The 5,398-nt window shown below is 39.9% G+C and overlaps 1 long non-coding RNA gene across 1 annotated transcript; it reads right to left on the bottom strand.

Moving 5' to 3' along the window:
• Positions 1-637: 637 nt before the first annotated feature.
• On the bottom strand, positions 638-3,784 carry LOC310885112. The gene is made up of 2 exons (XR_014574558.1): positions 1,278-3,784; positions 638-1,097 (listed from the first exon to the last, which is right to left on the bottom strand). It is a non-coding gene; the product is annotated as an uncharacterized lncRNA (long non-coding RNA).
• Between the last annotated feature and the right edge of the window lie 1,614 nt (positions 3,785-5,398).

The raw sequence follows: 5,398 nt of genomic DNA, 5'->3' as shown, positions 1-5,398 counted from the left end.
GAGGTGAAGAATGGACCCTGGCATCTTCCAGTAGGCCCACCACACTCAGTGATGGGAAACCAGGACGGTTTCTGCCTTCACTTTAAACATTCTCCTTGTGATACAGAGGAGACAGGAAAGACATATAAAAACTATATGCTTAAAAGATTTGTTTCTGAGGCTGCTAGTTGGAGAATCCCTCTCTTTTCAGAGCCATAGTAACATAATTTAGTATACATTATAGCTTCCTACCATAGGGTCTCCCTAAATTCTGCTCTGAAGCAAGCATGCATGAGTACAATCAATCTGGATCACATGCTTTAGTAAATTCAATATACAAGTGTCCCTCTTCAAACTACCCCTCCTTTCCTAGTAAAACTGAGACAGAATGTAGACAGACAGTTTTAAGAATTATCCCCTGAGCCCTGTTAAAGAAACCAGTTCATAGACACTCATGTGTTAACCACATGTGTGTCATTTTGCCAGCAAGTACTTAGAAGCTAATGGCAATGGGGTAATAAAAATAGCTGAAACCATGGAAGGACACTCAAAAATATGCAAAATTTTTGCAAAATAATTCATGAATTAAAAAGCTACTGGGCTATCAACATGATGTATCAGAATAAGAGGAAAAACTGTTAACAGTCCTGCCAAGCCATTATTAGCAATTCTTAGCTTTCTTCAGACACATCTTCCTCCTCCCTCACTTCCATTTTTCCTTGCAAAGAGTGGAATCTGTTTGCCAAGTTGCTTCCCTGATGTCAGCAGTCCAGAACATCTCCCTGACATAAATCAACTTGTTCTGGAGACATCTCCCTTCAGCTGGGTCTGGCAGATTCACAATGAGAAGGGAAGAGACAATGGTAGAGTCAGACAGTCCCCCCAAAAGCACATAAGCTGAGAGCTAATAGCTGATTAGTAAAATCTTCCCATCATTTAAAGATGCATTTTCCTTAGTGATGAAAGCCAGGTCTCCTAGACCTCAAGTCAATGTCTGGTCTTCTAGATCAGTTCCAGGGTAGGTTTACATTGTGATTATCATGGACTTTGCAGTTTGAGTAGGCATATGTACAAGTTAGCTTTTAATGTCAGAGCCTGGACAAGATTCAGCGGTGTAGCTGCAGAAAAAAAAATAAAAATAAAAAATAAAAAAAAGAAAGAAATTAGGAATCACACCCAAACTCCCAAATTGAATTCTGTGTTTCTGTTAGGGTCCAGTCAAACTAATGAATCTTGGGTGAAATTGTAGCAGAGCATACACTTCACAGTTGCCCTCTGTGCAGAGATTTCAGCATTACCTTTGGGTTGTAAGGCAAGTAGTGTCACCTTCCTTGGTGCAATACTTTCAAAAGTATGCTGATGTTTTGCTTTGCTTGTCCTCTATAAGACAAAAAGAGTGTCAGTGTGGAATCTGCAGCATGTGAACTATGATTTTCTGATGTCTTCAGAGTGAATTTTTTGCAATTAATTACTGGTAACGACTGCATCCCACCTACTTTAAACCGTGTTGAGAAGCTCTGTGAGCTGTTTTGCATCTTGGTCTGCTGATACATAAACCCAACTTTTTTTTTTTTTTTTTTTTTTTTTATGCTGGGATGCAAGGATATATAATTATAAAAGAAATTGTAAGTAGATGAGTATTTAGGGTGAAATACAGATATTTCAAACAACATTTATAAATAATGAATTTGCATTTTTCATCCCATTTTACTATTAGATTTTGAATTATTTTAAAAAAAGATATCATTATAGAGATACCTTCCTGTAAAATACTTTAGATGTGAACAATGGTCTTTTAAAACAACTGTGACTTTGTGGTCTTGATTAATTTTGCTTGTTTGCTTCAATAATAAGAAATTTATAGTATAAATAATAAATTTTATCTCTACTGTAATGTATTAGAAATCTATTATTGGTGGAAAATATTTTAATGCTCTCTGGTGCATTTGACTAAATATAGCAAGATTAAATTGATGCAATGTATAAAGAAACCTGAGTTTAGCAGGATATTTATGTGTATATATATATATATATAAGAAAAAAAGGCTATGCAAGCCATATAAACATCCCTGCTTTCCCCAGAAGAGTCTGTATCAATGTCTGACAGAAAACAGTTTCCACAGAATGTTATTATCTTACAACATTACTGTTCCTAAGTCTCGTGATGTCTTTTTTTTTTTTCCCCAAAAACTTTCGTTGTCAGAGCAAGGTGATTAAGGAGGAACCTCAGCTTTCATTAAAAATCTTAACATTGGCTGCTGACAGCTTGTACAAATATATTAGCTAAATATGTTTGACTTTTGTAGTAACCTGAACCTAAATGTGCATACTGCAGAAGCTGAAACTGCACTTTCTCAGTGTTCAGGTAAATGCATGTCCTCATTTATTTCCAAGGTGTTCTCTGACTGTGTGTCTGTACTGATAAACAAAAGGGAGACCACAGTCCCCTCAAGCACCGGATCTTTGATTTCCCATATTGCTTACCTACCACATCATTCCCTGACTCCATTTTGGGGTGCCCCAAATAGCTGCTGCTGTGGCAAAGCTGGGAAGTGGCTAAGGATATTTTATGTCAGAGATCATTCTCAAAAAGCACAGTGGAGGTGACTGTACCAGTCTGGACTTGATCTAACCTAAACAGTCCTTCAGCAGCATCCCAACCCTCAAACACCATACAAGCCTTCATGGCATTGGCTAAGGAAGGCAATAAATAAGTTGCCTCTCTGGCAGCTGTGAAACACACCCCATGCTAGTTTAGACACCTGTCACTGGAACAAAACATTAGATGAATAATAAGAACGTCACAGAGCCGAATGGTACTGACAAAGACTCTGGGCTAACTTCTATATAGTGGAGGCAAGGTCAGCCTGCTTAAGGTGCCACTGGACCTGAGCCAGGCAGACTTGGGGTCAGTCCCAGTCTCTAAATTGGATGCTAGACTTTAGAAAATGAAGCTTCTGTGTTTATATGCAAATCTAATTAAAACATTATTTTTCCTTATGCCAATTTCCCCTAGCAGCTAAGGCAGATATCCATTTACCAGATCGTTAACGATTTGTGTGATAATCAGATGTAAGTTGATTTTTACTGTTTGTCCTAAATCCCTGGGGATTAGAGTACCTGGATGCTTTAATGCTGTTGGGGACCACTGAAAATCCCACTGACTAAGCAATGTGTGGTATGTTTGTTCAGTTAATCCTAACAGCTCAAGCTTGTTCCAGTTAATTTTATACCCAGAAAACTGCCTGGACCTTTCAATGTATTCTGACAATTTGTGTGTAAATCATTAGAAATCACTTTAAAATAGAGTTAACATGTTGTCTACCTATAACATAAATCTTGTTCTCTACTAAGTTTCTAAGGGCCTTCCTAGGTGTGTTTCTGCAAAGCACATCTATACAGTTTCTGCAATGTGTCAAACAGCAGAAGGGACAGGGAAGCATAAGAAGCAGTCCTATTCTTTCCTCCATACCATGAAAATGGCTCCAAAATATGATTATTTGTGAGAAGGAAGATTTTTAACAACAATTTATGCATTTATCATTTTAAATTTTGCCTTCTCCATTTCAGGAGGCAATGTTTTTGTATACAGTTTGAACAGAACCACACCTTTACTGGGCAGAAAAATCCTAAGGTTTATGGAACATTTCTCTGTTCACTAAAAGATCTAGCAATGCTTGATCTATCCTGTGCAGCAATCATTTATACCTGGGTTTAGCTGGAGTGCATGAAGGATTGATTCTACTGGAACTGGTTGAATTGAGTCTATGTTTAAAACTACCTACATGTACATATAACTGGGCTGGCTGGTTTGAGACCCCAGCTTGCATCTTTAATTGCTCAGTTAGGGCAGTCCTAAGGATCGTTCTTACTGGGAGACTTAAAAATAAAAAGGAAATGCACCCACTGATCATTTTTTCCTCCAAGGCCAGCTTGGAGTTAGGATTGCAGCTATGAAGTGTTTTGACACAGGCTGCTTTGGTCTCTAGGGCCAATAAAGGGTAGACACAGTCCTGCAACAGAAACAGACAGCTTCTGCTCCCTTCCTTGTTTATGGGGACATCTTTAATCTCCCTGCGTCATATCAGATTAAATGCACCTGGAGGCCCTTCCTGGGCTAATGGCCTTCAGCAAGTTACTCAGGAAAAGACAAGGAACCTAAATATGGCGAGAGTTCTGGCTTGGCCCTTAGAAGTTTCCTCTTCATTCAGCTCAGGTGATTCTACGCAGAATGTGACAAAATGAGGGGAAAAATAGGCAAAATCTCCAAAGAGATCACATGCTCTCTCAAGTATTTTGCCATGCTCTTCTGTAGGGATACATGCCCAGCAACTCCCTTCTCATCTGTCACCCCAAGGCCATCTACCTCAAGACACAGGTTCTCAACATCTTTTTTTACTGTCAACCTGGATGCCCTTTCTGGAGTTTGGAGCTGCTGGGTATTCTGGAAATGGTGCAGGCTGGTCATTCACAGGAGAGGTGCATGAACAACACCGTCCGCACTGCTTCTAGGGCAACATTACCCCTTGTGTCATTGCAAATTCACAAACAGACAGTTGCTGGGTAAGCAACATTTACTTCTTTAATCCAAGAGGCTGTGCTACATCAGCCTTTAGCCAAAGGTTTGTGTAAGGAATGGCTGAGGTTTTCCTCAATGCTGAGCATATCCAGTGCCTGATCTATCCCTCTTTCACAAAAAGCGCTGTAGACGTGTTTCTGTACACGGCCAGAAATGGACTCAGCAACATCAGTGCCCTCGGCTGGGGAAGCAGGAAATTTCTGTGGATAGCAGAATGATCTACTCCCACACTGCATCCCTTAGGCAATTCACCTATTCAAACAGGTATATCAGCTAACTTCACTGGATGGCTGGTGGCCTGCTCTCTGGTGGTGAAGGGTGATCTGCCTGAAGAACTAGGGTTTGGGAAAGAAGGAAGAGGCTGGGATGAACTGTTGGGCTGGACGCTACCATATAATTATGAAAGAAAGGGCAGTGCCATTGAATTTGAGGGGAATGTAACATCCCAAATTATGACTCTCCAGAGACGTGAATGATGATAGTGGTCTGCAGAAATACATAATTCCTACACCACCTGGAAAATCTCACTGGAGGATGTTGGGAGAGGTAGGTGTGCCTGAGGTATAATTTGCATTCAGAGCACCTTAAAAAATCATCCTGAAAACCCAGTAGTATAAATCAGCAGTTCATCACTCACACAAGGAGCTGTGCTAATTGCCCCAAGATAATTTCTGCAAACATCCTCTAGAGCAAGGAAGGGGCCCATAGTTTCTCTCAGAAATACAGACAATTTATGGATGCTGAATAGAGAAAAATATAACAGTGTCCAAAATAACTGGAAGAGAGAAGTTTGCATTGACTGCCAACCCAAAGTATTCCTGCTAGATATTTCTCTACTGC

This window comes from Anser anser (assembly GCF_964211835.1).
Source record: "Anser anser genome assembly, chromosome: 1".
In the NCBI taxonomy this organism is placed as follows: Eukaryota; Metazoa; Chordata; class Aves; order Anseriformes; family Anatidae; genus Anser; species Anser anser.
This window is presented reverse-complemented; position numbering and strand designations above follow the sequence as displayed.